The following is a 12,313-nucleotide window of genomic DNA, read 5'->3' as shown; positions in this document are numbered from 1 at the left end:
ATCTTTCGGTTATTATGTTGCAAAAGCTTCGCATGCAGGTCGTCTCTAGATTCTTGAAGGCTTTTGTACCCAAAGGAGTTGTCTAATTTCGACTTGTACTCTGAATAATTATTTGATAGCATCCTGATGTTGCAGAAGTGAGCTTTTTAATGTTTTCCTATTCATGTTGACCCTAAGCATTGTTTGAACCCAAAACAAGAGGCCAAAAAACTGGTTATTCCTGATGTAAACTTGTGAAATCTGACTTGACCGTTTCGCAATGCTTTTTAGGACAATAGCTGACAAGTTTTATTTCCTCCGCCACCAATGGTGGATGGAGGTTATGTTTTCACCCCTGTCTGTCCGTTTGTTACTTGCTGGAAAAGATTCCGGCAAGTATGTTGGTTGGTTGGTTGGTTGGTTTGTCTGTCTGTTTGTGCGCAGTACTACGTCTACACCGTTGCACATAGAATCGCCATACTTTACACACATATTTGTCTTGCCCTGGAATAGACTGTGCCCAATTTTTAACTCTCTCGACCCAAGGCCTCCATTATGACATCATAATTCGACAATTCGACAAGTACAAAACTTCATCCAATCAAGATGCAATTTCTTGAGCGCCATGTCGGCATAAACTGGTGGAGGAAAAAAAAAAAAGATGACGTCATCGGTCACGTGGTTCGGCTGCCATCTTGGAAAAAACGAAAAATTTTGCACCTCTATATCTCCGAAAGTGCTGAATAGAAAAAATTGAGACATGGCCCATTGCAAAGAACTCCACATGGGGAATAAAATATGTAAATGATGTCATAGGTGCCTCCATTATGACGTCATAATTCGACAAGTACAAAACTTCATCCGATCAAGATGAAATTTCTTGAGCATAATCTCGGAATAAATTAGTTTGGAAAACAAATAATGATGACGTCATTGGCCACGTGGTTCGGCCGCCATCTTGGAAAAACCGAAAAACTTGATCCAAAATGGCCGATAAAAAGTATATTCCGGCAAGTCCTTGGTCTCTGACCGATTTTTCATCTCTTTGTTCGTTTGTGAACAAAATATCTCAAAAAGTTGTGGACGGATTCAGACGAAATTTGGCAGAGATGTAGCATATGTGACGAGGACGAAATTATTAGATTTTGGTGAAGATCCGGATTCGGTTCTGGCTACTAGAATTTTAAAGTGATTCTTCATCATTGGGAGATATGGCCAAAAACTATACATAGCAGGATATCTGAAAAAGTTGAGGACGGATTTGGACGAAACTTGTTGGACACGTTGTGTGTGTGACAAGGAAGAATCGATTCAATTCTGGCGAGGACCCAGATCCGGATTCAGCTGGTAGAATTTTAAAGTGATTCTTCACCATTGAGTGATGTGGCCAACCAGGCGGAGGGATGCTCTCTACCGAGTGCCGTTCTAGTTTCATTTGCTTCTATCTATTGTTCTGCCACTGCCATCTACTCTATTCATGTAGCTGATCCACCTCGATGTACGGACAATGGATGGTGCCACTCCGTTGTGAAATGTGAAACTGGACTCCAGTGCTCCCTCTTTATAACACTATCGCTCCAACTGCACACGTCTGAATCTTTCCGCAGTTCCATGCATTCGGGTAGATAGTTTTAATTTGTCTTTTTTAATTTGTAGATAGTTGGGGGCGAGGATTGTTCCTGGATTGCATACCAGCCTCCCCAATTGGAAGTCAAAGTGTTTAACCCGAACTGCACTGGGTGATTTTGAGCTTTCCCTGACTGGGAAAGCTGAGATCTCGGCCATCGATGGTCCAATGAACTTGAAAGTTTACGTGAAAATTATTCATTCATCATTTGTTAATTTGTCTCATTATTGCCGAATTATATTGTTCTGAAATTATTCAGTATGTTTAAGACAACATGTTAAAACACTCAGAAGAAACTAGATGGAATTCATCAAAGACTTATCCCACACAGTCAACTTTGTGCTTGCCAACTTCTGTTTTTGAAGGTTGTTTTTTCCTTTGATCCAATACGGCTGCCAGACCACGTGAGCGATGACATCATAAATTTATATTCTCTAATATAATTGTTGCGTAGATCACACTCAATAAATTTCAAACGATCAGACTAAGCGTTGTCCCTGTCGAATTATAACGTCATAATTAAGGCACAAATGACGTCATCGTTAACAACACCTACTCCCTATTTGGAGTTATTTACAACTAGCCGAAAGCACCCGGCGTTGCCCGGGTTCTTTTTGAATGAATTGACTACTATAATACAGCTCAGCTTTTAATTGCGAAATGGGCCCGGCCCGGCTGAGACGGCCTCGACCGGCCTGGCCACCTAGCCTTTAACCTTCCTGGGGCCCGTCCCGACATTTTTTGTTTCAGAGGTTTCCTCCTATCTTTCACCGTTCAGGAGATTAGCGCGTGCAGACAAACAAACAAACAAAAACTTTCTTTTATATATATATATATATATACTAGCTTGGCTCAGCTCGCTGCGCTCGCCTCACCAAGCGTCGATGCTGAGGAACGGGCTTATTTTAACTGAGGCTAATGACTGTACCTGAGTTGCTGTGTTGTCATGATTTTCACCAATCATAATACAAACAATTACTTTGCACAAATGTATTTGTTGTGTTTGTGATATTACATTTTTATAGGTAATTTAGGTTGAAGATTTAGGTTGAATGTTTGTTTTTTTCAAGAAAGAACCCCTCTGCACTTACATAGGGGAGGGGTAGGTGCAGACTGGAAGTTTGGGACGATTACACCTCACCACCACGTAATTCAAAACACCTCACCACCAAGTAATTCAAAACACCTCACCACCACGTAATTCAAAATACCTCACCACCACGTAATTCAAAATACCTCACCACCACGTAATTCAAAACACCTCACCACCACGTAATTCAAAACACCTCACCACCAAGTAATTCAAAACACCTCACCACCACGTAATTCAAAATACCTCACCACCACGTAATTCAAAATACCTCACCACCAAGTAATTCAAAACACCTCACCACCACGTAATTCAAAACACCTCACCACCACGTAATTCAAAATACCTCACCACCAAGTAATTCAAAACACCTCATCACCAAGTAATTTAAAACACCTCACCACCATAAAACACGTAATAAAAACACCTCACCACCACGAAATTAAAAACACCTCACCTCCACGAAATTGAAAACCTCACAGCCATCAAACACGTAATAAAAACCTCACCACCACGAAATTAAAAACACCTCACAGCCATAAAACACGAAATAAAAACACCTCACAGCCATAAAACACATAATAAAAACACCTCACAGCCATAAAATACGTAATAAAAACACCTCACCACCACAAAAATAAAAACACGTCAGCCATAAAACAGGTAATAAAAACACCTCACCACCACAAAATTAAAAACACCTCACAGCCTTAAAACACATAATAAAAACACCTCACAGCCATAAAACACGTAATAAAAACACCTCACTACCACAAAATTAAAAACACCTCAGCCTTAAAACACATAATAAAAACACCTCACAGCCATAAAACACGTAATAAAAACACCTCACTACCACAAAATTAAAAACACCTCAGCCTTAAAACACATAATAAAAACACCTCACAGCCATAAAACACGTAATAAAAACACCTCACTACCACAAAATTAAAAACACCTCAGCCTTAAAACACATAATAAAAACACCTCACAGCCATAAAACACGTAATAAAAACACCTCAGCCATAAAACACGTAATAAAAACACACCACCACAAAATTAAAAACACCTCACCACCACGTCATTTAAAAACACCTCACCACCAGGTAATTCTAAACACCTCACCACAACATAATTAAAAACACCTCACCACCATGTGATTTAAAAATACCTCACCACCACGTGATTCAAAACCACCACAACGTTATTAAAAAACACTTCACAACCACGGAAACAAAAGTTTGAGGGAGTCGTTAAGTGACAACACAGACACTACTGCCCAGATGTGTAGCTATATAGATAAATGACTGTACCCGAGTTGCCGTTTTGTCATGGTTTAAACCAATCATAATTCAAATAATTATTTTGCACAAATGTATTTGTAATATACGTGATATCATATTTTATAAACAATTGAAGTTGAAAAAAAAAAATTCCCCAAAAGTCCCCCCCCCCCCCCCCCCCCAAAAAAAAAAAAATTAGAAAAATTTTCAAAAAAAATACCCTTAGGACATACCGACGGGGGAGATAGGTGCATACCAGAAGTTTGGTACGATGTATATATAGATAGATAGATGAGCCACATTTCATTTTTTTCCATGGAGCAGTTTTGGAGATATGGGGGTGCAACGTTTTTCGGTTTTTCCAAGAAGGCACCTGTACCACGTGACCGATGATGTCATAATTATCATTAAAAAAATTATACAAGAGGAGGACCTCCTATCATGAAAATTTCGTGTCAATCAGACAAACGATGCCGGGAAAATTAATTTTTAAAATGCAGACATGCACGTATGTACGCACGGCACACGTACGCCACACATACGCAACCGATCGATCGTTTAACCCTTGGCCTTCACTTCGCGCGTGCCCAGGGTAATTACAGGCCAATTAATTTACACCATCAGTGTCCTAATGCATATAACTCTTATTCACATGTGTTTGTTGTACATAAACATATGCAAAACATTCAGTTTTTTAATCAGGACATGTGACTACCAATTGTCATGTGTCACCTGAAAGGTAAGTCTGATTTGAATGTGTGTGGTATCAAAATGTGTGCAAGACCCTCGAGAAAAAAGTCATGAGAGGAGAATTCGAAATCCAAGCGGTTGCAAAATCATTGCGAAAAATGTCGGAGGGATGCCTGGACTCTCACGACATATGACTGTATGTATTATGATTGACTGGCCTTATTTACCATAAAGTGAGTTGGCTCTTGCACTTCCTCTTTCTGCTCTTTTCACCCTATCATTTGCATTAAAAGATTCAAAAACTGATCTCCTCAACAACAGACATATCAACTTATTCTTCCAATCATCAGCAAGGTCTTGGAATCCATCATCACAGTTGATATGAATTCTTTCCTTTTCTCCAACAACCACATCTCAGATCACCAAAATTGGTATTCAGACCAGGTCAATCCACCGTGGACATGCTGCTTATACCGACCAAACAATGGATGGAGGCCCTCAATGTCAGACATGAGATCAGGGCCGTCTCTCCAGACATATCTCGTGCTTTTGATACAGTCTGGTATCCCGCCTTGCTCTCCAACCTCTCTGCCTTTGGCATCAAAGGCCAACTCCACTCTTGTGTTCCTCTACTCTCATAGCCAATGTGTGGCTCTCAACGGAATCCTTTCATCTCCTCTCCCTGTCAAGGCTGGGGTACCCCAAGGCAGTGGTCTGGGTCCAGTCCTATTCCTGATCTTCATGAATGATCTTTCTGACTTTCTGGACAATCTGCTTTATCTATTTGCTAATGACTCCACCCTCTGACGTGACATCCCTCATCCTTCAGACATACAGGCAGTAGCCTCTTCCCCCTCTTCAGACCCTGAAAAAAAATCACAAGCTGGTCAAACTATAGGAATATGTCTTTCAATCCTGACAAATCTGACACTCTCACTATCTCTCTCCAAAAGGACCAGCTGCTAAACCTTCCTATCTACTTTTTTTCAACAATCCTCTTGAGGAAGTTCAGTCATTCAAACTCCTGGGTCACACTATCGGCCATGATCTTTCTTGGGCAAACCACATTTCAAAGTTGACCTCCAAAGCCAGCCGCTGACTCGAAACCCTCTGCCATACAAAGTTCTTCCTTGGCACATCTAAACTCCTATCCACCTACGAGGCTTTCATCCACAGCTTGATGGAATACTGCTATCCCCTCTGGGCTGGTGCCCCTGCCTCACACATTGCTCAGCTTGATGACGTCATGGAAATCAAGGATTATTGGAATCTTCCGGTACGAGCTGAGTCTATGGGTTTATCACTTTCCCATCGCAGACAAGTCGGTGGGTGGTATCTCTTCTGCCTCCTTTCTGGTCTTTCCCCCTCTGTTCTTTACATGTCATGTCCATTCTCCACCTTTCCCTTTTCCAAGGTTTTTGGAGGGCACACATGGTCCACCATCAACCCCCTTCAGGTGAAACTCACAAAATCTAGAATCACTCGGCACTTCTCACCTCCACTCTTTTGCTCCTCTTTCTTTACTTCCTGTGGGACCAATTTTCACAATCTCTTCAATCTCATTCTTCCCTTCACGTTTTCAAGACAGTTGTTCACCACCATCTTAGATCATCCTCCATGCAAAACCATGATCTTTTCTTGCTCTGCTAACTGTCCTGCTCTTCCACCTCCTTCTAAATTTCCAATTTTTCCATCCTGCGAGTTTGCTTCTGTATCCATGTTCTCCATCACATACGTTCTCCCCTACGTCTCAGTTCACCCTACACACATCATTTGTCCAAGTCTTCCTCTATTCCGTCCTTCAACCCTGCTGTTGGTGTTTCCCCCTCTCTACTGTTCCTTTTCCTCTGCTGTATTCTGATCCATTTAGTGTTCTAGTTGTTCCACGAGGCTTCACCTTGCAAACCCAAAAAATTGGTGAGGCTTCTTTTTTTTTCAAACCTGTAAGCCTCTCAGTTCCATCGTCAGACATACGGGACTTTCACAATGACGTAATCAGCCCCAGAATGCTCGGAGTGCATGCACAGAAACCGTTAGCAATGATTTCAGGGTGGCCGAACATACTGTATGCATATCATGCATACCAGATAAGGATTTTAACATAAAATTCCTGACAAAGCTTCTAAAAGAAGCCAAAAATACCCGAAAGAAAAGTACCTGAAAGAAAGGGATGTGCCTCTGCACAGCAAAGGATTTGGAAAATTTTATAATCAACTCACCGAAAAAGTTGATATCTTGTAGTACATACTGCAAAAACACCTAACCATGTGGGTCTGTGCAAGACTTGTGGATATTTACTAACAATCAGGTTTGGGATGAGCCGGCGACTGGGAGCTGTAGGGGTGGAGGGGGAGGGGAGAGGTGGTGGGAGTGTGAGCCATATGGGCAGTGTGTGAGCCTTTATGAATATACATCTTTTATTTGGTTCTGGGGCTACAAGAGGAATTATACTAGATTTTTGCATATATTGGGAAAAGGAGAAGCATCCAGCGTGTGTGTGTGTGTGTGTGTGTGTGTGTGTGTGTGTGTGTGTGTGTGTGTGTGTGTGTGTGTGTGTGTGTGTGTTATATCCACTGCTGCTGCTGGCTTGTACTAACAGGAGATGGTATGAACCAAAGACTTCTCATCCAAGGATATTTCGCGTCTTCGTATGTTTCCACATCAGCACTTGTTAAATCTCGCGGTACATGTCAATACAACAATAAGCACAGATGGTGCTGTGAATCCGATTTATTGCATTTAGGAACAGAACAATGATGGTTAACCACACCGAAATTGCCAATCTTTCATCTAAATGCTGAAAATTATATTTAAAAGACTATTTGAATTGCAGATTTTGCACTAACAACGGCAGGGTAAAAGTTCCCGTCAAGCAGAACAGAATCAGTGTAAACACACAAAGTGCATGCTGAAAAGGCCCGATTTAGCATTCATACGTCATTTTGAAAGTTCTGTATTGATCTGATTGTCCCAAATTAAAAAAAGAATTCTCAAATGTATCCTGTCATCGCGTTATTTTTCGAATGTGCTTAAAAATATTGTGTTTTATCAATGAAACATTTATCAAGCATCATGTGATACAAAACAAACCTCAGTTTGTCACATGTATCAATATATTTGCTTTATAAATCAGGCTGATACAAAATGGTGGTAAAATATGCAATATACATGGAACTGAACTATTCCTGGCCTTCCACTCTGCAGGAAAGTTTGGGTCACCCAGCACAACCGAGAGCTAGAAGGTCGGTCACACAAACCTCTCTGGCTTTCCGCTTGCCATACGCTCGGAGACCTAATGCCGTGGGACCTGTTCTATTGAACCCTGCTTGACCTCCTGACCCCTCTATAGAATCTCCCGCTGTGTCTGTATCCTGCATGCAAAGTGATGATGTAATCACTTTCTCCTGCCCATATTTGGACATACTTCAAAAAAAATGTTTTTTTTTTATTCCTTTGAAACGACTCGAAGAAAGAAACATGACACGTCCTCTCTCCCCATCACTGGGAACGACTTGTTTGAAGCTTAGCCTTGGTTCTCTAACTTTAAGTTCATTGTGTTAAGCAGTAAATTGTTTTGTTCTGCTGGTACAGTTTTGTCTTGGGAGTTTGTCATGTGTTTCATGACCATATGAGCCATTGTTTCAGTTGCATGTTTACAAATGGGTGCTAAGTCTGAAGTTTTGCTGGCTTCCTTCATGCAGTGTAAATAGTTCACAAGTTCGGCTGCCATGGAATTTACTTGGAAACAAAAACAGATCCCAATGAAGATTGCCCTCTTGCAGCTGTTTTTCTATCGATTTAAATACGTATTGTTCTTTCCCATTTTGAAAAGAGATTCACTCTTCCTTTACTTGCTTGGAGCCCTCCTGTATACACAAGCACCAAGTTCACCAAATGTGGCCAATTTAAACAGGAAGAGGAGGGGTCACAAACAAGGGAATTGGGTGAAAAAGACTGCCAGGGTAGTTGAATGAGTGGAGCGGAAAGGGTTAGGATAAATTGAATAGCAAAGCTTGAGAGTACTTAAGTTGTTGTCTTCTCAGGCTGTCCACATGGCCATTCACTTGGCATGGCTTTGCCACCAGACTCGTTGGCCGGCTCGTCGAGAAGCACTCGTTGGGAATCTCAGAATGCTGTGCACAAACTTTGTGCCTTTTGCCATCGGTCAACTTCTTGATTCCTGATTTAGAATTCTGCAATCCTCAGTCAATCCCAGTGGTCCTTAATCGTTTGTTTGGATTTCCCTTATTTCTGTGCCTGCAATGCTGGAATATTTATGGGAAGGGTTAGGAGAGGAGGTTGGGAGGAGATGGGAATATTGGTCAAATATGAAATGTGGAAATTGATGAGGTGCAGAGTGATGTGGGAGTAAAAAATCAAAATTGTCCCATTTTTGTGGACAAAATAAATCTCTGGCCCCTGATATGGAGTACCATATACATATAACCGATATACACAAAGTATGAAGTGGACAAATAGCATCCACATATCTTCACATGTTGTGGAATAATTATGATTAAAGAAGACATTTACACATTCTGGGTTAATTTTTTAACATTTTTAACTTGTTTTATGTAAAACAAGAGCATTTAGCTATCAAAGTGGGTATAGCTTATGCTTCAATCATGTACAGGATGCCATACCTAGCATTTGGGTGTAAGTCATAACCAACATCACTTAATAGATAAAAGTAGCTTAATTGGTGGTAGTAGTAGTAGTAGTAGTAGTAGTAGTAGTAGTAGTAGTAGTAGTAGTAGTCATAGTAGTAGTAGTAGTAACTTATCCAGAACCAAAATGGTTTAATTACTGACAAGCAAGCAGGTAACAACTTTATGCAAAACTAACTAGGACAGCACTGGGTAGAGCGTATAGCACCACCAGGCTCAACAGTTTATGTTTTGTATGCCACTGGTAGGCCCGATCTGCATCTCTACCTCAACTACAATGCAATCAGCTTGTTCTTGTCACCTACCCATCTCATTCACCAAGTTTGACCTTGAGTTGACCTTTGACCTTTTGACCTCAAAAAAGTTGGTTTCCCAAAGTCACAAATGGAGTGACTCCATTTGCAAATGCCGTTCAACTTTCAAGTCAATTGGATGAAAAATAACGATTTTAGAAAATGCGACCTCAAGATGACATTTGACCTAAAGATGACATCGACAACTTGGTAAAGTTTCATGACGATCGGTTTAGAATTGTGACCTGTAGGTGAGTGACAAACAAACAAGAAGACGTCATGCGGAGCATGATACTTGCAAAATACGCACCTCCCCCCCCCCCCCTAAGAAAAAAAATTCCATTGATACAGCAAATTGAAATTATCCATGGAAATCTCCACGCATGGCTGGCGGACTTCCTCTCTAGTCGTCGTCAACGTGTGGCCCTGAATGGGTTTCTCTCATCTCCTCTTCCTGTTCAGGCTGGAGTTCCCCAAGGCAGTGTTCTGGGCCCCGTGCTTTTTCTGGTCTTCATCAATGATCTCTCTGACTCTCTCGAAAATCCTCTCTATCTCTTTGCTGATGACTCCACTCTCTGCCGCTCCATTCCTCTTCCCTCAGATCGGCAGTCTGCTGCCTCCTCACTCTCTGAAGACCTGGACAAAATCACAGACTGGTCAAACAAGTGGAACATGTCTTTCAATCCTGACAAATCTCACACTCTTACTATGTCTCTCCGAAAAGATCGACTGGACAACCCTCCCATCTACTTTCTCAACAATCCTCTCCAAGAAGTTCTGTCGCTCAAGATTTTGGGTCTCACTATCTGCCATGATCTTTCTTGGGAAAACCACATATCCAAGCTGGCCTCCAAAGCCAGTCGCCGACTGGGCATCCTCCGTCGTGCGAAGTCCTTCCTCGGCACACCTGAGCTCCTCACCACATACAAGGCTTTCATCCGCAGCTCAATGGAATACTGTTCTCCCCTATGGGCCGGTGCTCCTGCCTCACACCTAGCTCGGCTTCACGCTGTTGAAACCAAAGCTTTCAGAATTATTGGAATCTCCCGCGATGAAGCTATCTCTGAGGGCCTTTCACTCACTCACCGCAGGCAGGTAGGTGGTCTTTCTGTCTTCTACCGACTCCTCTCCGGCCTTGCACCCCCAGCTCTCTCTGTGCTCTGTCCCCCAAATATTCCTACAGGTCGCACAAGATCTGCCAGCAACCCTCTGATGGTTAAACTGCCGAAATCTCGGCTCTCTGCTCACCTTCACTCTTTCATTCCTCTTTTCTCCCGCCTCTGGAACAAACTCCCTCACTCCCTTCAATCCCACTCCTCCCTCCAGGTCTTTAAAACAGCTGTTCACCACCATCTCTTATCTTCCCCCATCCAAAACCTTGATCTTTTCTACCCCCGCTAATTCACCCCAGATCCACCTTGTTTGAAATTCCAACTTCTTTCCTGGAAGTCCTGGCAGTGTCCATATGTTTTATACCTCTCCCACCGCCCCCTTCCCACGCCCCCCCCCCCCCAAAGCCCTCGCCCTCTCTCAGATCTCTCGATGTCTCCATGTCTCTCGGTCCCTGCTCTCAAATGTTGTGTTTGTGTCCTTCCCCCTCTCTCCCCATCTTGTCTACCGCTCCCTATGTTATATGTTTTATGTGTCGGTTTGTCTTTCTGTGTGATTAATGTTCGCTCTTTCACGAGCCTCGACCTTGTATACAAAAAAAAAATAAAAAAAAAATAAAAAAAAAATTGTCCATTTCATCAAGATTAAAATTGAAAATCTTGATCAAAGCTCGGATCAATAGAAAGAAAATTGACGATTTTTCAGATGAAAAATGATAATTTTGGAAGGTTGACCTTGAGTTGACCTTTGCCCTTTTGACCTCCAAATATAGTGTGTTTCCCTATTTAGTGACAATGCGCAAATGCTGTTCAATTTTCAAGTCAATTGTATGAAAATTGAGGATTTTAGAAATATGGCCTATGGTGACCTCAAAAATACTTGGTGGTTGAATTCAGTAACCAGATATGCAAGTCCTCTTCAAATTTCAAGTCAATTAGATGAAAATTTAGGATTTTAGAAATGTGGCCTATGTTGACCTTTTGGCCTATGTTGACCTCAAATATACTTGGTGGTTGAATTCAGTGACCAGATATGCAAGTCCTCTTCAAATTTCAAGTCAATTGGATGAAAATTGAGGATTTTAGAAATTTGGCCTATGTTGACCTTTTGGCCTATGTTGACCTTTTGGCCTATGTTGACCTCAAAAATACTTGGTGGTTGAATTCAGTGACCAATTATGCAAGTCATCTTCAAATTTCAAGTCAATTGGATGAAAATTGAGGATTTTAGAAATTTGGCCTATGTTGACCTTTGGGCCTATGTTGACCTCAAAGATACTTGGTGATGGAATTCAGTGACCAGATATGCAAGTCCTCTTCAAATTTCAAGTCAATTGGATGAAAATTGAGGATTTTAGAAATTTGGCCTATGTTGACCTTTGGGCCTATGTTGACCTCAAAGATACTTGGTGGTGGAATTCAGTGACCAGATATGCAAGTCCTCTTCAAATTTCAAGTCAATCGGATGAAAATTGAGGATTTTAGAAATTTAGCAAAGTTGGTGACCTTTGGCCTATGTTGACCTTTTGACCTATTGACCCCAAAGCAATAGGCTTCTGGCTTTTAGACCAACTC

Source organism: Myxine glutinosa, chromosome 7, assembly GCF_964187855.1.
Source record: "Myxine glutinosa chromosome 7, kmMyxGlut1.1, whole genome shotgun sequence".
Classification (NCBI taxonomy): Eukaryota; Metazoa; Chordata; class Myxini; order Myxiniformes; family Myxinidae; genus Myxine; species Myxine glutinosa.
Note: the sequence above shows the minus strand (reverse complement) of the source record.